The following is a 24,567-nucleotide window of genomic DNA, read 5'->3' as shown; positions in this document are numbered from 1 at the left end:
CGCCAATGGCGGCGCTCCCCCCTCTCTGGCCTCCCCACTTTGGCCTCCTGGGGCACACAGGGCTCTGCTCCTCCAGGCTGCCTCTGCCCGCAGCCGCCACCGCCACCCCCCGATGTCCCCCCGAGGGGCCTTTTCCGCTCACCCTTGGACTTCTTCATTCTCCAAACATCCCCCCAAAAACCCAACCCAGGGACCCCCCGGGATATCCGGGCCGGGCTCCCCCTCCCCGCTCACCGGAGCCATGGGGGGGGTGATGATCCCACAGGTGGGGGCTGCGAATTCAGGCAGGGCTCGAGACCGCGTGGCTCCCTGAGCTCAGCCTTGATCCGCCTTTCTCCCTCCTCTTCCTCTTCCTCCCGCTCCTCTCTGTTTTCCCCACCTCCTTCTCATCTTCTATCACTCCCCTTCCATTTCTTCTCCTCCTCCTGCCCCCTAACCCCGCCTCCTCCTCCCCCTCCATCCCTGCCCTTCCCTCCCTCCTCCTCCTCCCCCAGCAGCAGCCACACCCTCGGTGCCCCGTTCCCGCAGCCCTCGCAGCCCGCGGCAGCAGCGGCCATGGAGCCGGGCCAGGTCGGCATGGGCAGCGCGGGGCTCTCGGCTGCTCCCAGCCGCTGCGGGCGGGGGGAACCCGGCCCAGGCCAAAGGAGAGGCAAACTGGGCAAACTGGGGGCACATCACAAAGCTAAGGATGCAGCAGAAAATGGAGCTGAAAGAGTTAGTTTAATATTAACTCCAAACGAGGAAAAGCTGGAAATTCCAAAGTTTAGGGAAGCCGAGAAAAAAGAATTAAACAAGATAGGAAATGAACAAGATAAATCAGGGTAATAGAAACTTCTACATGACTTAATAAAATGTGCTTACTAGGAAAAGATTAGAAGACGTGCATCAGAAACCCCACTGGCGTACTCAAGCTTTGTGTGATCATTTTTTAAGGAATTTTGGGTGCACTGGGATTTTTGGTGTAGCAAAGCAAGTCACTGAAAGATGCTTAATTTGCCAAAGGATAAATAAAAAGGTGATGAGAAAAACAACATTAGGAGGTCATGAGTTAGCTCGTCGACCATTTCAAAATATCCAAGCAGAAGTTTAGATTTGTTAGGTTCTGGATTTATTTGGAAAAAAACCCATTTAATCTAGAAGAAAGAGAATATGCCATATGTTAGACAGGAGATTTTAGGAGAATAAAAATCTTTGAAGTATCAGAAACACCCGAGGAAAAAAACCAAGAAAATAAAAAGGGGAAATGAAAGGGAGGGGAACAAGAGGAAAAGTCAGAAAGAGAGTGGGATCCTCTGCAGCTCTTGCCCCCTCCGTTGGCGGCCGAGGCGCCTGTCCCCGGTCCCGGCTCGCTGCCCGCCTCAGCTCCGCCTGCCCCGGTTTCCATCCCAGGTGCGGGCTCACTGCCCAGGGCAGCTCCACCTGCCCCGGCGCTGGCGGTGAATTTGTGTGCCCTGGCCCCACTGCCCGGCCCGCGGCCGCTCTGCCGGCCATGCTGGGCAAGATGGGGTTGCTCTGTCCTGCCGCGTGGGCCGAGGTCACCGCGCCGACCGCACCGAGGGCGGGTCCCAGCCATCCCATCCCCGCCTGCCCTGCCCGTGCCAGCTGCGCTGGGCAGCGCCGCTGCTGCTGCCGGGGTCTCCCACCTGCCTTTTCTCTGCCGGGAGCTGCCGGATCAGCCGCCAGAAGCCATGTGGGGGTTGCCCACGCTCCGGCTCGGCCTCCACGGGAAGATCCCCCTCTGGCGATTCCGGCAGCAGACCCTGCCCACACTCCGACCGAGCCTCGGCGGGATATCCTCCCCTGACCCCTCCTGCTCTGAGTTACGTCCCCTTGGTAACCACAGCTCCGGCTGTTCAGGGAAAATCCCTCTCTCTACAGGAAGCATCTTATCGAAACACTAGGAGCTCAGTTAAAAGGCATCCCTCTCCAAATTCTTTCTCAAAACACGGGAGAAAGGCTACAGAAGGTAAAAAAGTGAAAGAGTTAGATGAAGGGATTGCTCTATTGCCGTTAAGAGAGGTTCCCATGGCAGGGATGCGCTGCCCCGCCCCGCGGGAGCCACCGGCGCCCCTGCCGGCCGTGCCCGGAACTGCACCCAAGGGGAAAGCGCCGCAGCCGAAAGGCCGGGACCGGCTCCGGGCTCTGTTTGTTGTCACTGCCGGAGCTGTTGATACACACTACTATTATTATATTATATTATACACACTAGTAAAGAACCGTTATTCCTAATCCCATATCTTTGCCTGAGAGCCCCTTGATTTCACTATCCTAAAAATTAAGAGGGAGAGGCTTTGCATTCTCCATTCCAAGAGAGGCTTTTTCTGCCTTCCCAAGCAGACACTGTCTTGTAAAGCAAGACAAGCACCCACAGGCACTGAGGGGGGCTGCAGGAGGGGCAGAAGAAGGCCCTGCAGCACTTGGGCACAAAGGCCCAGCAGGTGAATGCAAGAAGGGAGCAGCAAAAGGCCAAGCTGAAGGCAAAGGCCAGGGCAGAGCTCCTACAGCCCCTGAGGGATCAGCCCCAGGGCCCAAGGGGGCCCCAGCACCCAGGGCACGGCTCGGCCACAAGCACCCGGCAGAGGCATTGCCCTCCTCGGCAGGGCACAGCCCACCCAAACAGCCCCTGGCAAGGAATCAGGGCTCCGGCTGCAGGGCACAAGGACACTGCAAGCAGAGACAGCAGCACCCTCAGGACCAGCAAGTCCAGCCCGTGATGGACATGGATTGGCAGGGCTGACACAGCTCCCATCACACCAGGGACCCTCCACACTGGAGCCCTTGAGAACATTCAGGTGGGTCTGCATTGAGAGGAGGCATTTCCTGATGGACACAGGGGCCTCTCAATCTGCTCTGAATCTTAGACCTAAAGGGGAAAATAGTAAAGGAATATTTTAATTTTTAAGGGAATGAGTGGGAAAGATGAGCAGGTATGATTTGTTCAACCACTATTAGAAGCTGTGGGGGATAGGTTTGAAATAAATGAATTTCTTTTTCTTCCTCCTGTGATTGTAATTAACTAGGAAGGAATTTGAGAGCTGGATTTTAATACTGTACAAAGGGATACAGAGGCTAGTTCTGTTGTACCTCTGTGTCAAAAGTCTGACAAGGCCTATGCTGAAGTGAACCCAGAAGTGTGGGCAGCCCCAGGGAAATACAGAAAATTAGATATGGAGCCTCTACAAATTAAAGCAACCAGGACAAGCACTACCCTGTTCCAAGAGAGGGAAGGAAGGGCTCACAGCCTGGTATTGAGTCCCTGTTAAAGGCAGGGCTTTTGGAGCCAAGGATGTCTCCCTACAACACTCCTATCTTGCCAGTCAACAAACTGGATGGATGGACACAAGGGGGAAACACAGAATTTTCAAGTGTTAAAATTAAGATTAACTGAGGCGAGTGGCCTGGGCCTTCCAGACAGGGAAAAAGAATTTGAATTATAGGTGGACATTAAACAGGGTCGTGCCAAAGGAATTCTTGTGCTAAAATGTTTAACCCAGTGGCCAGAGAGCAGCCTCAATGTCTGCAGAATTGTGCAGCCACAGCTTCCGTGGGAGCAGAGGCCTGAAAACTGATGACAACAGGAGGATCTCCTAGAGTTCAAGTCTGGCATCAAGTTAAAGCTTTGACAACCAAAAGAGCCTCTAAATGGATGAGCAGGGCTCGGTGATTACAGTATGAAACTTGTTCAGTGGCACAGGAGGATTCAGAACTGAGGACAGGGCAAGGGTTTAACCCAGCCTCCTGTTTGAACAGCCTGGAGAGGGGCTGGCAAGGAACCCAGGACTGCACTCAAGGGACAGAGCTCCCGAGCCAGGCTGGGAGAGATTGATGGGACATTCCCTGGCCTGAGGGAGGCAATGTGTTTGTGGATGGCTCTGCAAGGGCAGCAGAAGGGAAAAGAGCTACAAGACAGGCTGTTATTAAGGAAGGGGAATCAGACAAAGCGCAGGTCACCGCCCCATGCTCAGCTCAACCCGCGGAGCTGTGGCTGCTTGTAAGAGCCTGGCACTGAAATGCCCTGAGCAGGAAGGCTTCAAAATCTTCTGCTGACACCATGGCACCTAACAGGGGGGCAAAAGCAATTCTGACTGCTTCAGCAAGCACTGGATCACTTATTAACCTATTGCTAAAGCAAATAATTCAAAGATAATGGATTGTGGAAGCAATAGATTCAGATGGGGAACTCATTTTACAGGAAAGACCCTTCAGGGGGTTATGGCAGCTTTAGGAATACAATGGGACCTCCATAACCCCTGGCAAGCCCAGAGCTCGGGTTGGGTAGAAAGAATGAATGGGGAAATAAAGAAACACCTTTGGAAGCCGGAGATGGAAACCAAGATGCCATGGGTACAGCTTTTGCCATTGGCCTTGGCAAGAAAAAGAGCCAGACCCAAGGCAGATATTCAATTATCTCCCTTGGAATTCATGTCTGGAATTCCTTACCTGGGCAATTCTCCACCTAGTGCAGGGTGGAAATAAGGGATGTAAATGTAAGGCAGGCTGTAGCCAGGATCCTGTCTCCTGTGGAATCTCTCCCCCAGGAAGCTGGGCAGGCACAGAGCCTGCCCTGGGACTTTGCTGTTGCCAACACCCAGCCAGGCCATCGGCTCCTGCCTAAGGAGTGCAAAGCAGCACCACTGGTGACCAAGGGGCCCACGCCAAGTGTCCCTGAGGCCAGAAACAGCCGCCAGCACAGCTGAGCACGGGGGGACCCCTCAGCCTGGCCTCAGGGGCTCTGAAGCCCCGGAGATTTGCACTTCCCGCCTGCAGCAGGACCATGGGAGCCGCCCCTGAGCCTGCCCTGAAGGCAACGCAGCAGCAGCCAGGGCTCCACAGCGGGCCAAGCCCCTGGGCCTGCCCACAGATCCTCTGCTCAAACCCTCGGGAATCCTGGCCACCCTCCCCTGGCACCTCCAGCCACTGCGGCCAAGCCTCGCTGCCGCTGCTGCAGCTCCAGCGCTGGCTGGGCCTGCACTGCCACAGCTGCTGGGGAGCACCGCGGCACAATTCCACCCTGGGGCTCACTCACACCCACACTCTGGGCTGCCTGCGACTGCATTGCTGCAAAATGTACCCATTCTGCTTCTTTTAAATCTTATTTCTCTGCTCAGAAAGGTTTCTCTACTCAAAGGTTTGCCTTTGGGAAAGAAATTTTAAAGGTTTTATTTAAGGGGTTCCCAGTCTGTTCGGATGTTAAACTCATCTCCACCACTCAATGGAGATGAGTTTAACATCCGAACAGACTGGGAATAGCCCAAAAGACACCCACAGAGATAACGACCAGCAACAAAACATCAACGCCCCGCAGCAAACAGCAACCAACAGCTACCCCAGACACTGCCCCCGCACAGCTGGAGACACCTGGTCTGGAAAAGGCTGAGAAGGAAATCCAGGAGTGTGGGCGGAATTCACATCAGAGGGGAAGAAATCCGAGTCTAATAGGAAACCAAACACTAAAAACTTACACGACTTGGAAGCAATGAACATTAAAGCAGTGGATTTAGATTGGTTCAGACTACGTAAAGTTTAGGAAAAATCGGGTAAAACTGACATGTCATGGAATGATTTTTCCTGCACAGCCGGGCTATGTGTGGATGAAAGTATTTCTGTTGCACATCCTGGCCAGAACCAAGCAATGCCTTGACTCTCTCACACGAAAGAGATTCTTGGAGAGTTTTTGTTTTCCCTATAGTTTCAGTGATAAGATTACAACATGAGAAACATTTTTTATAATAATCCTACTTTATATTGTCAGGTAGGTTTGGGACAGAAGGGTGAGAATCAATTTTTGGTCTGGGTTTTTCCATGTTCGCCTTTATGTTGCATTTTGCAAAATTGAAGAGCTTTAACCGTGATACTTTTAACTCTTAAATAGTTAATACTTTTTTTAAAAAAAGCAGGGTGAAGCTGCAAAGGGAAACAGCAAATGGAGAATGTTGGGAAAACTTTACTATAAATAAATGGGGGGGAATTGAGATGAGGGACTACATTTTGTTCGTCATGAAAAAGAGACCAGTGTGTTACAAGAGTTGTCTGCTGACTATTTCTGTACTACTTCATGAGATATGAGCTACAAGGATACCAGGGAAGGGGTTGCAGGAGCCCACACATAGTCCCACCCAGCAAATGGTACAAACAGATAACTCACAGAAATAACGACCAGGGAAAGGCTGGGGAAAGGGCAGGGGCAGATTAACACCCAGCAGGGAAACCTTTCCCGCTGACAAATGGTACAAGCAGATAACTCACAGAGATAATGACCAGGGAAAAGCTGGGGAAGGGGCAGGGGCAGATAAACAGTCTGCAAGGCAGGACATTTGCTTGCTTAAGCTTGATAGGGCACAGTTTGCAAGGCAGGACATTTGCTTGCTTAAGCTTGATAGGGCACATATTGCATTAATCATAAGATTTTGGTAATTTTCCACAGAGAAGTCACCAAATAAGGACATAGGGTGAAGAAGACGCGGCTGAGGAAGACTCCGCAGCCTTTATCACCGACCACCAGGAGACAGAAGGATGACCCCCTAGCAACAACCAGCGCAGGCGCAGAGAACTCCGAGATAACATGGACTCCTGAAGGATAGAGAGGATAAAAGGACTGAATCAGAAACTAGTTGGGGCGGCAGTAGGTGGAGCGGAGACTCCCCTGTCGCCCAGCGCTGAGCCTTTGCTTACGTAGTATAACTGCTTCAATAATTAATAAATTCTTTGATTGGAAATTACTCGTTTTGAGTCAATTTTATAATAATGGGGTGTCCAGGGGGTCCCTGTGCCCAGGAAAGGGGGTGCACGGGCCCCGGTGTTGAGGAAGGTGGTGGGTGGGGGCTGTGGAAGGCAGGAGTGGGGGTCCAGGAGGTGCTGGGGTCAAGGAAAAGCGGGGGCTGGGGTGTCTGAGAGGGGGAGGGCCGGGAAAGGGGGTGCGGGGGGGCATTGGTGCTGCATGAGGGGGTGCAGGAGGGTCCCCGTGCTGGATAAGGGGGTGCAGGGGGGGTCCCTGTGCCTGAGAACGGAGGGTTTGGGAGGGTTCCAGTCTCGGATATGGGGGTGCACGGCGGTCCTGGTGCAGTGGAATGGGGGTTCAGGGGGTCCTGGTGCTGTATAAGGGGATGCAGTGGGGTCCCGGTGCCCAGGAATGGGGGTTCAGGGGTGCCGGTGCCAGATAATGGCCTGGCTGGGATCTGGTGCTGGGAAAAGGGGTGCAGGGGGTCCCAGGGCCAGATAACGGGATGCACTGGGGTCCCGGTGCCCAGGAATGGGGTTCCGGGGGGTTCCATTCCCGAGTTCCGGGGTTCAAGGGGTCCTGGTGCCTGAAAATTGAGGTTCAGGGGGTCCCGGTGCCGGATAAGGGGATGTAGTGGATCCCGGTGCCCAGAAATTGGGGTTCAGGGCGGTTTCCCTGCCCGGGAATGGGGGCTCAGGGGGTTCCAGGCTGCAGATAAGGGGGTGCAGGGGTTATCGGGGCTGAGGAAAGGGGTACAGGGGGGGTCCCAGTGCCCCAAAATGAACGTTCAAGGGGGGTCTCTTGACCCCCTGGAACCCCAGGGGACCCTCCAGGATCCCCTGGAACCCCTTCCAGGAAGCGCCGGGAATGAAGAACTGGGGGGACGCCGAAATTTGGGAGATCTGGGGGTCCAAAAGCCAAGGAAAAGGGCGGGTCTGGGGTCTGGGAAGGACGAGGTGGCCGGGAATGGGCGTGCAGGGCGTCCCAGAGCACTGACGGGGGTGCGGGGGGATCCTAGGCCCGGATTAGGGGGGGCAGGGGGGTCCCAGTGCCCAAAAATTGGGGTTCAGGGGGTTCCCGTGCCGGGGAATGCGGGTTCGGGGGGAGTTTCCTTCCAGGAATTCGGGATTCAAGGGGGTCCCGGTGGCCGGGAATTGCGGTTCCGGGGGCGTCGGTGACCAGAAATGGGGATTCAGGGGGGTCCTGGGGCCACATGAGGGGGTACAGGGCGGTGCCAATGCTGGGCAAGGGGGTACAGGGGGGTCCCTGTGCCCAGAAATGGGCGCTCAAGGGGGTCCGCGTGCTCAGGAATGGGGGTTCAGGGGGGTCCCGGAGCTGAAAAAGGGTGCTGAGGGGGTCACAGGACCGAAAATGGGGGTTCAGGGGAGTCCCGGTACCCGGGAATGGAGGTTTAGGGAGTTCCCGGGGCCCAGGAATTGCGGTTCAGGGGGGTCCCGGTGAACAGAAATGGGGGTTCAGGGGATCTCGGTGCCAGATGAGGGGGTACAGGGGGGTCCCGGTGCTGGGGAAGTGGAGTGAGGGGGGCTGGCATGACCCAAAATGGGGGTTCAGGAGGGTTCCCCTGCCCGGGAATGGAAGATCAAGGGGGTCCCGGTGCCCGGGAATTGCGGTTCAGGGGGGTCCCGGTTTCGGGGGGTCCCACTCACCTTTGGTCGCGGCCCCCGGGTCCCCCAGGAGCCCCAGGAGCCGCCGGAGCACCCCCAGCCCCAGCGCTGGGGCCATCGCAGCCGTCCCCGATCGCGGCTGCAGAGACGCGAAAGCCAAAGTGCCCGAGGGAGCGCGGGGGGAGGGGGAAAGGGCGAATTCCAGGGAATTCACCTGGATCCCCTCCTGGCACCCCTCTGGATCCCTCGGCGATCCGTCTGGGACCCTCCAGGGCCGCGCCCTGCGGGACCCCCGGGCCGGGCTCTGCTGAACTCCCGGCCCTGCGCTCAAACTCTGCCCGGACCCCGCTGGGCTCGGCCCAAAGCCGGGCAAGCAGCGGGAGCAGCGGAGCCAATTTTTGCTGCGGGTGCGGGTCCCACCCCCGGCGGAGCAGGGCTGGGCGCTGGGACCCGATCCCTGATTCCCAATCTCCTTCTCTCTCTCTCTCTCTCTGCTGTTCTCTCCCTTTCCTTTGGGGGATCATAAATCCCAGAGCGGCCGCAGAGCCCCGTGCCCAGGCCGGGTTTCCCAGCAAAGGGAGGCTGGGGCTGAGGTGCCCCGGGCTGGCCGGGAATGGGGGCCCGGGGCTCCCTGGGCTCACGGAAATGGGGGCTCCAGGGGCTGGGAGAGGAGGATACCCGGGAAAGGGGGTGCAGGGGGGTGTTGGTGCAGGATAAAGGGGTGCAGGGGGGGGTCCCAGTGCCCGGGAATGGGGTTGGGAGGGGGGGGTGGGCAGCAGCTGCTGGAGAGAGACTGGGACAGACTGGAATGGACTGGGACAGACTGGGAAAAGAACCCACTGGGAGCAGAACTGAGGCAGCAGAGATCATACTGGGATATACTGGGACCACACTGAGGGCTACTGGGAACATGCAGGGGACAATTGAGATTGGACTGGGAGGGACTGGGAATGGTTTGGATCATCCTGGGACTGACTGGAATCATACTGGGAGTGACCAGATGTGTAGTAGGGGTGAAGAAGAGAAACTGGAATAATGCAGGGAGCAACTGGGATCATACTGGGAGCAGCTGCCCCATGCTGGGGTCATACTGGGATCATACTGGGACTGATGGGGTGACACTTGGAGTGACTGGCATAGTACTGGGAGTGTCTGGGAGTAACTGGGATCAAACTGGAGGTGACTGGACTTATCCTGGCAGCAACTGGGACCACAGCGGGGGCAAATGGCATCGGGTAAGGTGTGACCGGGCTCATCCTGGAAGTGCCTGGGGCCACACTGGGCTCTTACTGAGAGGGACTGAGAGTGAAAGGAACCATACAGGGCATGACTGGGAGCCGCTGGGACCGTGTCGGGGGCAACTGGGATCCTACCGGGAGTGATTTGGACCAAACTGGGAGTGACCGGGACCCACCGGTGAGGCGGCGGCGGAGCTGGGAGGCGGCCGCAGCGCAGGTGGGAGCCGCGCTGGGTTGTGCGGGGGCTCGGGGCTCGCTGCGGGCCTCGGGGGCGGCAGGGGGCTCAGGCGGGTTCCTTGTGCCGTGTCCGGCCCGTGGTGCCGCTGCCGTGAGGGCGCTGCGGGAGCGGCTGCCCGCGGTCTCCTTGCGGCCGCTGCCTCGGCAGGAGCCGCTGCCGGAGCAGCGCTGGCTCGGCCCGGTTCCTGTGGCTGGCACAGGGGCGGCTGCCCCGTGCCCGCGGCTGTGCGGGGAAATTCACGTGGCCGGAGGTTTCCGTGCCCCGAGGAGACAGAGGAGTCCTGTACAAGTGACTTTATTGCTGAGCAGAGGGAGAGGCCGTGGCGCATTTGCCGTGCGCTCGCTGCCATTGTTGTAGTTCGCAGCCTCCTTTTTATCCCCATTTTCCCGGCTCATCTCCCTGCTTTTTTGTTTCCTTTGTTATCTGTTTCACCACTTTTGCTTTGTCATCTATTTGCCAAGACCAGTTTGAGTCATTTGATTTTCCACAAACTCCTCTTTTCTCTGCTAACAGATGATCTGATCCCATCCCATGGTGAAATGTTGTGTTCCTCATTTCAGTGGATTGCTCAGCAGGAAGGTCAGGAGCTGGAGCTGTCTGGGTGGTTATTCCGAGGCCAGCTTGTAATCTAATGGTGCCATTGAAATGAGAAATGGGTTCTGTGGCTCCTGATATGAATTGGTTTGGGTTCCCAGGGGCTGGTCCATGTTGTTGTAGGATTTGTTCTGCTGGCCGTTCATCTTCTCCTCATTTTTGGCCACTCTCTCCAGCCAGGGCTGCATCAATTGACCATTTTTCTCTAATTAAATCATCAAATACTTGGATTCCCAACTGATTTCCCAGAACTTGTGGGAGCAAGAACATCTCAGTGCTCTAATCCACCCTATATAACATAGACAGTGACAGCACACGTTGGAGTGGGCAGAGGGATGATTCCCCCCCATTTATTTATAGTGAAGTTTTCCCAACATTCTCCATTTGCTGTTTCCCTTTGCAGCTTCACCCGTTTCTGTCGCAGGGTCAGATATCCTCACCCCGGGCTCTGCCTTGAGCTGTGCAAATTCCATCAGTGCAAGCAGGCAGAGCTCGGGGTGAGGGGCAGGGGGAATCAGCCCAATTCCTGCCCCAGGCAAGAGACCCAGGTACGTTGGCCAGGCTTTGCCCAGCAGGGTTCATTTGCATTCCTAAAGCTCCTCTCCTGGCTGACTAGAACCAAAGCTTCTCTTCCAGGGCTGCCATCTGGTGAGTCACATGTGCCCCCCCCCCCCCCCGTCCCAGAATCTGCTTTTTTTAAAAAAAGTATCAACTATTTAAGAGTTAAAAGTATCACGGTTAAAGCTCTTCAATTTTGCAAAATGCAACATAAAGGCGAACATGGAAAAACCCAGACCAAAAATTGATTCTCACCCTTCTGTCCCAAACCTACCTGACAATATAAAGTAGGACTATTATAAAAAATGTTTCTCATGTTGTAATCTTATCACTGAAACTGTAGGGAAAACAAAAACTCTCCAAGAATCTCTTTCGTGTGAGAGAGTCAAGGCATTGCTTGGTTCTGGCCAGGATGGGCAACAGAAATAATTTCATCCACACATAGCCCGGCTGTGCAGAAAAAATCATTCCATGACATGTCAGTTTTACCCGATTTTTCCTAAACTTTACCTAGTCTGAACCAATCTAAATCCACTGCTTTAAAGTTCATTGCTTCCAAGTCGTGTAAGTTTTTAGTGTTTGGTTTCCTATTAGACTCGGATTTCTTCCCCTCTGCTGTGAATTCCGTCCACACTCCTGGATTTCCTTCTCAGCCTTTTCCAGACCAGGTGTCTCCAGCTGTGCCGGGGGCAGTGTCTGGGGTAGCTGTTGGTTGCTGTTTGCTGCGGGGCGTTGATGTTTTGTTGCTGGTCCTTATCTCTGTGGGTGTCTTTTGGGCTATTCCCAGTCTGTTCGGATGTTAAACTCGTCTCCATTGAGTGGTGGAGATGAGTTTAACATCCGAACAGACTGGGAACCCCTTAAATAAAACCTTTAAAATTTCTTTCCCAAAGGCAAACCTTTGAGTAGAGAAACCTTTCTGAGCAGAGAAATAAGATTTAAAAGAAGCAGGATGGGTACATTTTGCAGCAGTGCAGTCGCAGTCAGCCCAGAGTGTGGGTGTGAGTGAGCCCCAGGGTGGAATTGTGCCGCGGTGCTCCCCAGCAACTGTGGCAGTGCAGGCCCAGCCAGCGCTGGAGCTGCAGCAGCGGCAGCGAGGCTTGGCCGCAGTGGCTGGAGGTGCCAGGGGAGGGTGGCCAGGATTCCCGAGGGTTTGAGCAGAGGATCTGTGGGCAGGCCCAGGGGCTTGGCCCGCTGTGGAGCCCTGGCTGCTGCTGCGTTGCCTTCAGGGCAGGCTCAGGGGCGGCTCCCATGGTCCTGCTGCGGGCGGGAAGTGCAAATCTCCGGGGCTTCAGAGCCCCTGAGGCCAGGCTGAGGGGTCCCCCCGTGCTCAGCTGTGCTGGCGGCTGTTTCTGGCCTCAGGGACACTTGGCGTGGGCCCCTTGGCCACCAGTGGTGCTGCTTTGCACTCCTTAGGCAGGAGCCGATGGCCTGGCTGGGTGTTGGCAACAGCAAAGTCCCAGGGCAGGCTCTGTGCCAGCCCAGCTTCCTGGGGGAGAGATTCCACAGGAGACAGGATTCTGGCTACAGCCTGCCTTACATTTACATCCCTTATTTCCACCCTGCACTAGGTGGAGAATTGCCCAGGTAAGGAATTCCAGACATGAATTCCAAGGGAGATAATTGAATATCTGCCTTGGGTCTGGCTCTTTTTCTTGCCAAGGCCAATGGCAAAAGCTGTACCCATGGCATCTTGGTTTCTATCTCCGGCTTCCAAAGGTGTTTCTTTATTTCCCCATTCATTCTTTCTACCCAACCCGAGCTCTGGGCTTGCCAGGGGTTATGGAGGTCCCATTGTATTCCTAAAGCTGCCATAACCCCCTGAAGGGTCTTTCCTGTAAAATGAGTTCCCCATCTGAATCTATTGCTTCCACAATCCATTATCTTTGAATTATTTGCTTTAGCAATAGGTTAATAAGTGATCCAGTGCTTGCTGAAGCAGTCAGAATTGCTTTTGCCCCCCTGTTAGGTGCCATGGTGTCAGCAGAAGATTTTGAAGCCTTCCTGCTCAGGGCATTTCAGTGCCAGGCTCTTACAAGCAGCCACAGCTCCGCGGGTTGAGCTGAGCATGGGGCGGTGACCTGCGCTTTGTCTGATTCCCCTTCCTTAATAACAGCCTGTCTTGTAGCTCTTTTCCCTTCTGCTGCCCTTGCAGAGCCATCCACAAACACATTGTCTCCCTCAGGCCAGGGAATGTCCCATCAATCTCTCCCAGCCTGGCTCGGGAGCTCTGTCCCTTGAGTGCAGTCCTGGGTTCCTTGCCAGCCCCTCTCCAGGCTGTTCAAACAGGAGGCTGGGTTAAACCCTTGCCCTGTCCTCAGTTCTGAATCCTCCTGTGCCATTGAACAAGTTTCATACTGTAATAACCGAGCCCTGCTCATCCATTTAGAGGCTCTTTTGGTTGTCAAAGCTTTAACTTGATGCCAGACTTGAACTCTAGGAGATCCTCCTGTTGTCATCAGTTTTCAGGCCTCTGCTCCCACGGAAGCTGTGGCTGCACAATTCTGCAGACAATGAGGCTGCTCTCTGGCCACTGGGTTAAACATTTTAGCACAAGAATTCCTTTGGCAAGACCCTGTTTAACGTCCACCTATAATTCAAATTCTTTTTCCCTGTCTGGAAGGCCCAGGCCACTCGCCTCAGTTAATCTTAATTTTAACACTTGAAAATTCTGTGTTTCCTCCTTGTGTCCATCCATCCAGTTTGTTGACTGGCAAGATAGGAGTGTTGTAGGGAGACATCCTTGGCTCCAAAAGCCCTGCCTTTAACAGGGACTCAATACCAGGCTGTGAGCCCTTCCTTCCCTCTCTTGGAACAGGGTATTGCCTGTCCTGGTTGCTTTAATTTGTAGAGGCTCCATATCTAATTTTCTGTATTTCCCTGGGGCTGCCCACACTTCTGGGTTCACTTCAGCATAGGCCTTGTCAGACTTTTGACACAGAGGTACAACAGAACTAGCCTCTGTATCCCTTTTTACAGTATTAAAATCCAGCTCTCAAACTCCTTCCTAGTTAATTACAATCACAGGAGGAAGAAAAAGAAATTCATTTCAAACCTATCCCCCACAGCTTCTAATAGTGGTTGAACAAATCATACCTGCTCATCTTTCCCACTCATTCCCTTAAAAATTAAAATATTCCTGTACTATTTTCCCCTTTAGGTCTAAGATTCAGAGCAGATTGAGAGGCCCCTGTGTCCATCAGGAAATGCCTCCTCTCAATGCAGACCCACCTGAATGTTCTCAAGGGCTCCAGTGTGGAGGGTCCCTGGTGTGATGGGAGCTGTGTCAGCCCTGCCAATCCATGTCCATCACGGGCTGGACTTGCTGGTCCTGAGGGTGCTGCTGTCTCTGCTTGCAGTGTCCTTGTGCCCTGCAGCCGGAGCCCTGATTCCTTGCCAGGGGCTGTTTGGGTGGGCTGTGCCCTGCCGAGGAGGGCAATGCCTCTGCCGGGTGCTTGTGGCCGAGCCGTGCCCTGGGTGCTGGGGCCCCCTTGGGCCCTGGGGCTGATCCCTCAGGGGCTGTAGGAGCTCTGCCCTGGCCTTTGCCTTCAGCTTGGCCTTTTGCTGCTCCCTTCTTGCATTCACCTGCTGGGCCTTTGTGCCCAAGTGCTGCAGGGCCTTCTTCTGCCCCTCCTGCAGCCCCCCTCAGTGCCTGTGGGTGCTTGTCTTGCTTTACAAGACAGGTGTCTGCTTGGGAAGGCAGAAAAAGCCTCTCTTGGAATGGAGAATGCAAAGCCCCTCCCTCTTAATTTTTAGGATAGTGAAATCAAGGGGCTCTCAGGCAAAGATATGGGATTAGGAATAACGGTTCTTTACTAGTGTGTATAATATAATGATAGTAGTGTGTATCAACAGCTCCGGCAGTGACAACAAACAGAGCCCGGAGCCGGTCCCGGCCTTTCGGCTGCGGCGCTTTCCCCTTGGGTGCAGTTCCGGGCACGGCCGGCAGGGGCGCCGGTGGCTCCCGCGGGGCGGGGCAGCGCATCCCTGCCATGGGAACCTCTCTTAACGGCAATAGAGCAATCCCTTCATCTAACTCTTTCACTTTTTTGCCTTCTGTAGCCTTTCTCCCGTGTTTTGAGAAAGAATTTGGAGAGGGCTGCCTTTTAACTGAGCTCCTAGTGTTTCGATAAGGTAGAGGTTTCCTGTAGAGAGAGGGATTTTCCCTGAACAGCCGGAGCTGTGGTTACCAAGGGGACGTAACTCAGAGCAGGAGGGGTCAGGGGAGGATATCCCGCCGAGGCTCGGTCGGAGTGTGGGCAGGGTCTGCTGCCGGAATCGCCAGAGGGGGATCTTGCCGTGGAGGCCGAGCCGGAGCGTGGGCAGCCCCCACATGGCTTCTGGCGGCTGATCCGGCAGCTCCCGGCAGAGAAAAGGCAGGTGGGAGACCCCGGCAGCAGCAGCGGCGCTGCCCAGCGCAGCTGGCACGGGCAGGGCAGCCGGGGATGGGATGGCTGGGACCCGCCCTCGGTGCGGTCGGCGCGGTGACCTCGGCCCACGCGGCAGGACAGAGCAACCCCATCTTGCCCAGCATGGCCGGCAGAGCGGCCGCGGGCCGGGCAGTGGGGCCAGGGCACACAAATTCACCGCCAGCGCCGGGGCAGGTGGAGCTGCCCTGGGCAGTGAGCCCGCACCTGGGATGGAAACCGGGGCAGGCGGAGCTGAGGCGGGCAGCGAGCCGGGACCCGGGACAGGCGCCTCGGCCGCCAACGGAGGGGGCAAGAGCTGCAGAGGATCCCACTCTCTTTCTGACTTTTCCACTTGTTCCCCTCCCTTTCATTTCCCCTTTTTATTTTCTTGGTTTTTTCCTCGGGTGTTTCTGATACTCCAAAGATTTTTATTCTCCTAAAATCTCCTGTCTAACATATGGCATATTCTCTTTCTTCTAGATTAAATGGGTTTTTTTCCAAATAAATCCAGAACCTAACAAATCTAAACTTCTGCTTGGATATTTTGAAATAATTTTGGATTATTCTTCTGCTTGGATATTTTGAAAAACAAGCTAACTCATGACCTCCTAATGTTGTTTTTCTCATCACCTTTTTATTTATCCTTTGGCAAATTAAGCATCTTTCAGTGACTTGCTTTGCTACACCAAAAATCCCAGTGCACCCAAAATTCCTTAAAAAATGATCACACAAAGCTTGAGTACGCCAGTGGGGTTTCTGATGCACGTCTTCTAATCTTTTCCTAGTAAGCACATTTTATTAAGTCATGTAGAAGTTTCTATTTCCCTGATTTATCTTGTTCATTTCCTATCTTGTTTAATTCTTTTTTCTCGGCTTCCCTAAACTTTGGAATTTCCAGTTTTTCCTCGTTTGGAGTGAATATTAAACTAACTCTTTCAGCTCCATTTTCTGCTGTATCCTTAGCTTTGTGATCTGCCCCCAGTTTACCCAGTTTGCCTCTCCTTTGGCCCGGGCCGGGTTCCCCCCGCCCGCAGCGGCTGGGAGCAGCCGAGAGCCCCGCGCTGCCCATGCCGACCTGGCCCGGCTCCATGGCCGCTCCTGCCGCGGGCTGCGAGGGCTGCGGGAACGGGGCACCGAGGGTGTGGCTGCTGCTGGGGGAGGAGGAGGAGGGAGGGAAGGGCAGGGATGGAGGGGGAGGAGGAGGCGGGGTAAGGGGGAGGAGGGGGAGAAGGAATGGAAGGGGCGGGAGGGAAGAGGAGCAGGAGGTGGGGATAAGACAGAGGAGGAGGAGGAGGGGGGATGGAAGAGGAGGAGCGGGAGGAGAAAGAGCAGGGAAGGAGGCGGGGTTAGGGGGGAGGAGGAGAGGGAGGTGGAGATAGGACAGAGGAGGAGCGGGAGGAAGAGGAGGGACAATGGCGGATCAAGGTTGAGCTTTTCGAACAATGCGGTCTCAATCCCTGCCTGAATTCGCAGCCCCCACCTGTGGGATCATCGCCCCCCCCATGGCTCCGGTGAGCGGGGAGGGGGAGCCCGGCCCGGATGTCCCGGGGGGTCCCTGGGTTGGGTTTTTGGGGGGATGTTTGGAGAATGAAGAAGTCCAAGGCTGAGCGGAAAAGGCCCCTCGGGGGGACATCGGGGGGTGGCGGTGGCGGCTGCCGGCAGAGGCAGCCTGGAGGAGCAGAGCCCTGTGTGCCCCAGGAGGCCAAAGTGGGGAGGCCAGAGAGGGGGGAGCGCCGCCATTGGCGGGAGCCTCAAGAGCCTGGAGAGGGGCAGGGGGGACTCCTTGGAGCCGCTGCAGCCCAGAGCAGAGAATGAGGGGAGAAGGGAGCCCGGGAGCCCAAAGAGCCCCGGCATCCCGAAATGGGGAGAGCCAAGAGGGGGCAGTGCGTCCCCAGAGACGGCCTGGGGGGATCTCGTTGCCCTTGCCTGTGGCACGGAGGCAAATCCCATGCTGTCCTTGTCCTTCCTCGCCCAGAGCAGGAGCTGAGCATGGAGAGCAGGGAGGACAAATGCCCGCGGCAGAACCTGGTGGCAGAGGCCGTTTTGAGCGGCTCCACGGCGCAGGAAGCCAACGGGGAGGAAAAGGCCCGGAGATGCCACACGAGGAGGGGCTGCAAACGCAGATGGCGGGGATGTGAGGGGGAAAGAGCCAGCCTGGGCCGGGAAGGCGGCCGGAGATGGAGCCAGAGCTCGGAGCTGGTGCTCCATGAGCAGCTCCATAATGGGGAGAAGCCCCACACGTGCGTGGAGTGTGGGAAGAGCTTCAGGTGGAACTGCGACCTGATCAGGCACCAGAGGACCCACACAGGGGAGAGACCCTATGAGTGCTCCAAGTGTGCGAAGAGGTTTCAGACCAGCTCCAGTCTCCTCCAGCACTATCAGAGTCACACAGAGGAGAGGCCCTACGAGTGTGATAAATGCAGGAAGAGGTTTCAGACCAGCTCCAATCTCCTCCTGCACTATCGGATTCACACAGAGGAGAGGCCCTTCCAATGCCCCGACTGCGGGAAGGGATTCAAGCTCAACTCCCACCTTGTCACCCACCGGCGCATCCACACTGGGGAGAGGCCCTACGAGTGTCCCCAGTGTGGGAAGAGCTTCTCACAGAGCTCTAACTTGACCCAACACCAACGGAGGCACCGGTAAGGGAAGCCCTGCGAGTGCCCCGAGTGCGGGAAGAGCTTCGTGCGCTGCTGCAGCTCCATCCCCCACTGGAGGAGGCACTTTGGGCACAGCCCTGGTCACTCACATTCCCTGTGATCCATGTTGGGAACACTCCTGGCTGCTTGTCCGTTTGTTTGGCCTTACTTTTTTTCTCTTCTCCCTCTCTCTCTACTCCAAAAGCCAAGAGGGATGGATCTGTCACCTCAAAACCACTCAAATCCCACTGAAAATAACTGAATGTTAACCCAAAAAGGCTCAACCCTACCTCAAATTCCTTGTTCCCTCCTCAAAAAAACTCAATCCCATGCCAAACTCACTGCATTCCACAGCCACCAGGGTGAGATGGGGTTGGAAGGGGACTGGGAGAAGTGGGATCCCAATTTGGAGCAGTGGGATGGGGGTTGTGTGGGGCTGGGTGTGTGGGATGTATTTGATAGCAAATAAAACTTTCAGAGTTACTGATTTCTGTCCCGTTCATTTTCAGTCAGTTCTGTTTGCAGAGTGCCACCTTCTCAGCTGATTCAATTCCTATAAAAATCCCATTTTTTAATTCATCTAACCCAAACAATCCAAAAACCAATATTGAAATAAAACCACCTGCACACAATTAATTTTTTAAAAATAATTTTAATTTTTCAAGAGTACTTAAGGATGTTATTAAAGTTTAATTGTTTGGTTGAAATGTCTGAGAAATTATAGTGGTGTTTGGTTTTGTGTTTAGTATATTTGTAATATGAATTGTTTAACTAAGAGGTGTTAGATGGCTTGTTTGTTTCTTTAGATTTTTTTATCTAAAGTACATTAGTCATCGAGTTAAAATTTTCAAAAGGTATTTCTTGATATATAATTTGTTTATTTATATGCATTGGTAATATTATAGTAATAGTTATTTTTGGTCTGAGTTAAATCATAGTTGGAGTATTGTAAAGAAGAGTTGAGATTTTTTTTATTATAATTTATTTAATTTCAATTATTATTTCTTTGTTTATAATTTTATTGCAATTTGTTGAGGGGATAGGAAGGAAGTTCAAGGGCAGGAACATTTTTTCCTCGCTGGGAACTGGAATTCCAGACCCTGGGAGTGTGTGCAGGACCCCACAGACTGGGATCAAAGATGGGCTGGGATCAAAGATGGGCTGGGATCAAATATGGGCTGGGATCAAATACGGACTGGGATCACATGGATGGGGATCCTGTGGATCAGAACCCTCCAGGCCAGGATAGCCTGGAGTGGGGTCAAATATGGACTGGGACTGTATGGACTGGGATCCCAGGGACTGGGACCATATGGATCAGGACCACACAGACTGGGATCAAATATGGGCTGGGACTGTTTTTTAAAGTAACTTTGTTATGTAGTTTTTATTTCTGTTATTAATCAGTGAAATAGCTGCTTGTGTTAAACTGCCTGCTTGGATGGGATAACATCCAATGCACACGGGATGAGGACACCTGTACAGATCTGCCAACTATCAGCACTCCCTGTCTGAAGGCAGAGTGCACCAAGGCCCAAAAACTGGAGGTGATAAAGAGAAGGAGCCAAAACCACAGCCAAGAAACACACATGCTCTGAAAAGGCAGACCCAGGGAGAGGCCATGTAAAATCATTCCTGGAATATGTAAAGTAGTTTATGGATATGCATGAGGCTCTATGAATATGCACCAGGCTGAAGTAAGGGGAAAGGTATTTCAGGGCAATGCAGATTCCTTGGTTGTGGTTTTAGTCCATTCTTATCACCTCCAGTGTTTGGGCTTTGGTCCATTCTGACTCTGAGAAGTTGAGGTTTTGGGATTTTTAGTATGTTGTGGATGGAAGCAAAATGGAAGGCACAGTGTTTCGTCCTGGGTTTCTTCTTCATGCTTCTTCCTTCTTCTTCATGAGTTTGGGTGGCTTTTTGTAATTGGGCAGAAATTCCACATTGCAGGCTCTTTGGGATCAGTTATTGGCTTAAACGGGAAAATAATCTAGGTGTCAGTTCCTAATTGGATAGTTTAGTCTTAAAAGACCTTGGAACAAGAGATTGTTGGCCATTTTGTGCCTTCTAATGAAAAGCTGCTGAACTCCCAGTAATGAGGCTGTTTTACTGATAAGAAATAATAAACACTTGAGTCCGAACATGAATTACTGTCTCAAGTGCCTTCAATCCAGAGCCAGTGAAAGCAACAACTGGTACCCCACAGCTTGAGGTAGTGCCAAGGCAGAACTTGTTCATGCTCTTTTCCCCTGGTGATTTTCTACTCCCGTCCAGACTCTGATAGCAAAGCCGTGCTGGTGACAAAAGATTGACCTTGGCATCCTGGGGCACTTTCTGGGTGGGTGTTTGAATCTGCTTTTCCAGGCCTCGGGCTGAGCAGGGTGAGGCCGAGGCCTGGGCCCCTCCAGGCGGCGCCGGGAGCGCCCGGGGCAGCGGCGAGGGGCGGCCCTGAGGGGCGGCACAGGGGGCATTTCCCCCGAGCGGGCGGGCGGGCGGGCGGCGGGGAAAGGCACCCTGGGCACAAGGGCAGGCACAAGGGCCCCGGCTCTCTGCAGTGCGGGCGGCCCAGCGCCGATCGCTGCTCCCGGAGCCGCTGCCAGGGCCGGGTCTCCTCCCCGCCGCTGACCCTGCACCTGCAGCGCTGCCTCCGCCTCTGCCGGGCTCCCCGGCACGGACGGCAAGGACGTGGACACGCTGCAGCAGGGGCCCAGCAGGGACACCCAGATGGTGCCGGGGCTGCAGCTCCTCTCCTGCAAGGAAAGGCTGACACAGCTCGGCTTCTTCAGCCTGGGAAAGAGACCCAGCCTTGATCCAGCTGCGGCCTTCCAGTACCTGAGGGCAACACACAAGAAAGCTGGACAGGGACTTTGTACGAGGGCAGGCAAGGACAGGACAAGGGAGCATGGATCCAAATGGAGAGAGATTAGGTTTAGGTAAGGGATTCAGAAAAAAGGCTCTCCTGGAACAGGTTGCCCAGAGAAGGTGGGCATGTCCCGTCCCTGACAGTGTTCAAGGCCAGGCTGCATGGAGCTCTAGACAAGCCGGTCCAGTGCAAGGGGTCCCCAGCCACAGCAGGGGGGTTGCAGCCATGGGATTTTCCAGATCCCTTCCAAGCCAAACCATGCCACGACTCCATGATTCTGGGATACTTCCCCTCCTCATCCTCTGGCAGAAAAAGAAACTTGGCGCCAAGTTCTACACTGCAGACCATGTCTTTTGACAGCCTGCAACTGTGTCAACAGAGGATGAAAAGAGATGACATTACTGACACGATTTTCCTTTACTATTTGAAAAGTAAATGCTCTGCTCCAGTCCACTCTGGCAAAATTGTCAGAAGAGGCAATTGTTCCCCATGAAAAGCTTGGTCTCATGCAAAGAGGAAAGAAGCCAGAAGCCAACACTCTTCGTTATTGCTACGTTGTTTTCTTTGGTTACTTCTCTAATAGGAATGACTTTGGGGTGTGATTTGTTTGTTTCTCTCTTTCGTTCCTGACAGCATCGCGGTCCCCCCGCAGCGCAAGGGCGCCCTTGTGCCCCTGGAGCTGGCGCTGCTGTGGAAGGTGTCGCGGCCTGGCTTCCGCGGCGTCGTGCGGCTCCTGGACTGGTTCGAGGTGCCCGAGGGCTTCGCGCTGCTCATGGAGCGTCCGCAGCGCTGTCAGCACCTCTGGTACTTCCTGCACGAGCGGCGGTTCCTGACGGAGCCCGTGGGGCGGGGGCTGTTCCGCCAGGTGCTGGAGGCCATGGGGCACTGCAGCAGCCGCGGCGTCCTGCACCCCCACATCAAGGCCGAGAACGTCCTCGTCGACCTGGCCACGGGTGAGGTGAAGCTCATTGACTTCGGCTGCGGCACGATCCTCCAGGACACGTTCTACACCCGGATGTCAGGTGAGCCCAAGCCGGGGCCCAGCTTCGCAGTGGAGTTCCCCCCTTGGCTGGCAGAGGGGGAAGAGGGAGGGAAGGAAGGAGGCAAGGAAGGAGGGGGAATCCATCTTCAGCCAGCTGCAGCCAAGTTGCTTTTTGGCAGGGCAGGGGCTGGCTGTTGTGGAACAGGAGCTGGCTGGGAGGGAGGGAGCAGCATGGGCCTGATGAGCTGCGCCCGTGTCCCATAGGAACGCCGGAGTACAGCCCACCGGAGTGGATCCTCTTTGGCTGCTACCATGGCCAGCCAGCCACCATCTGGTCCCTGGGCATCCTGCTCTATGAGCTGCTCTGTGGGCACCTTCCTTTCCACACCAACGAGGACATCGTCCAGGGCCAGCTCTTCTTCCTGCCCCGGGTGTCTCAAGGTGGGGATGCGCCTTCAAGGCACGAGGGGAAGAACGGGGTTGGGAGGGGCGGCTGGCACATAAGCGTCCTGCTCTTGCAGCTGGTGAGGAGGTGGATCTCCTGGGCTTAGCCGGAGGAGGTGGCACCTGTGCCTCTGTGCTGGTGTCCTCTGCAAGAGAGGATCGATAGGAAGCTTTTGGCTGCAGCTCTGAGCACTCCTGGTGTGGCCTGGGTGCTGTGGAATGTGGGAGAGCATGGACAGGAGCCTTGTCCCGCTGAGCTTTGTAGACAGTTGGCTGGCTGAGAAAGGTCACATCGACATAATACCCCTGGTCAAGCAAGAAGGAGAGAAGTCTAGAAGTCAGCAGTCAGTGTCCATATAAGGCAAGGACATTGAGCCCTTGATGCAACAACAGGATAGGGAAGAGGCTCTTTTGCCAAAAATATGAAGAATAGTTTCAACAGAATAACCACAAGAATGCAGAAGTAGGCGTAGTTGGCCGATAAGTAACTAACCAATAATGAGCTCTTCTTTGCAATATGTATGAGCTTTATTAACACCAATATAAATATGTGTGACTCTCAGTAAAGTTCGAGACTTGCTGATCAGTCATACTGCATGCCACATTTCTCCCGCCGATCCAACACAAACCCAAACTCCAGCCCTGGGATACCCTATAAAAGCCCCACAGGCCTGCCTTTGCCCTGTCTTTCGGGGGTCAGAAATGGACTCTGGAGCTTTCTGAAACCCAGACCCATCTCGTTTGTTCCCGGCACCGGCAGCTGCAGCCTCCCTGGACACCATGAACTCTGGAGAATGGGGGCAGCCAGTGGGGACAGGTCCTGGAGTGCAAGATAAGTGTGTGTTCTGTTTGCCATCTGTCAGTGGTGGGGCAGTTATCTTCTGTTCATTGGGCAGTTTCTCTCTTCCACAAACAATCCTCCCTCTGGGGAGGTGTGTTCCATTAATAGGCCATTAATTATTAATTATTAATCTTCTGGTAATGTGCCACTGAGTGTCAGTGCATGGCTGATTAAATGACATCATCCCATTGGGAGATGCTCCGCCCAGGGGGAGGAGCCAAGCATTCCTACCTGGACAGAATCTGAGATTTGGAACACTGTAGGCAGCCTTTTCCTCCTGGATTCCCAGAGGAGCAGCTGTCTTTCTTCTCCACTGCATTCCCAGAGGATCAGCCTTTTCCAACTGGATTCCCAGAGGAAGGAAGATTCCTAGGCCCATCTACAGCAGCCCTGGACCTTCAGAGGAAAACTCCACCCTTCTCCAGGATCCCTGCTCCAACAGAGCCACACCTGGCACTGCAGGAGGGCTGCAGCCACCACTGAATGGGACTGCTGCCAGCACCCTGACCCACAGGGTGTCAGGCCCTGTTCTGACTCTGTCAGTGGGGTTTTTTTCGTTTGTACTACTGCATTTATATTTTTAATTTTTCCTAAAAAAGAACTGTTATTCCTATTCCCATATCCTTGACTGAAAGCTCCTTAATTTCAAAATTATAACAATTCAGAGGGAGGGGTTTACATTTTCCATTCCAGGGGAGGCTCCTGCCTTCCTTAGCAGACACCTGGCTTTTCAAACCAAGACAATAACAAGGTTACTTGAACACCACAGATAGAAAATCCATTTTAATCTCTGCAAAAAGCCAATATTATGTGTCCATAACAATAAACCTCTTGCTGAGTGATGGTAGATGTCCAAGTAACTTTGTTATAAAGATATAGTTTTTATTTCTGTTGTTAATTAAGCTCAGTGAAATAGCTGCTTGTGTTAAACTGCCTGCTTGGATGGGATAACATCCAATGCACCCAGGATGAGGACACCTGTACAGATCTGCCAACTATCAGCACTCCCTGTCTGAAGTGAGCTACACTTTGGTAACATCTCATGTTTCATGCATGCAATGGGTGACCAGATGATTTAAAATGCTAATGAAATAAACTAGAAAGATTTAAAAATGCTAATAAAATAAACAAGAAAGGTCATTTTTGTTCCTCAAAATAACAACAACAACAACAACAAGTTCTGGTTTAATGAAAGGTGGAATCCGTTGCTCTTAAGAGCAAAGATTCATAGCTGGAATAAAGAGTGTTCAGCCCAGCTGTTTGTACTATGAGGCCGTATTTCATCCCCCCTGAAAGTCCTTCATGTTTGCACAGAAAACTGTCCCTGCACAGCCCAATGAATTCCATCACTTCAGCTGGCCAAACAACCACTGTGGTCAAGTGGGGTCTGAGCAGCTTCCAGGATCCCAAGCAGCTTC

The 24,567-nt window shown here is 54.0% G+C and overlaps 1 protein-coding gene across 3 annotated transcripts in view; it reads left to right on the top strand.

Annotated features, from left to right (window-relative positions):
* The window catches only part of LOC139603907 (zinc finger protein 436-like), a 623,778-nt gene that overhangs the window by 199,582 nt on the left and 399,629 nt on the right, over positions 1 to 24,567 (top strand). Inside the window, exon 1 of one of the 3 annotated variants that reach the window (XM_071454918.1) lies at positions 17,195 to 18,022. The exons of the other annotated variants lie outside the window; for them this stretch is intronic. The gene's annotated coding sequence lies outside the window, so the exon portion shown is untranslated. Of the gene's footprint in view, positions 1 to 17,194; positions 18,023 to 24,567 lie in introns of those variants that run through there. 3 annotated transcript variants of the gene reach the window in all.

Source organism: Agelaius tricolor, unplaced genomic scaffold, assembly GCF_023055355.1.
Source record: "Agelaius tricolor isolate 1412-34295 unplaced genomic scaffold, bAgeTri1.0.p SCAF_42, whole genome shotgun sequence".
Classification (NCBI taxonomy): domain Eukaryota; kingdom Metazoa; phylum Chordata; class Aves; order Passeriformes; family Icteridae; genus Agelaius; species Agelaius tricolor.
Note: the sequence above shows the minus strand (reverse complement) of the source record. Positions and strands in the feature narration are given on the sequence as shown.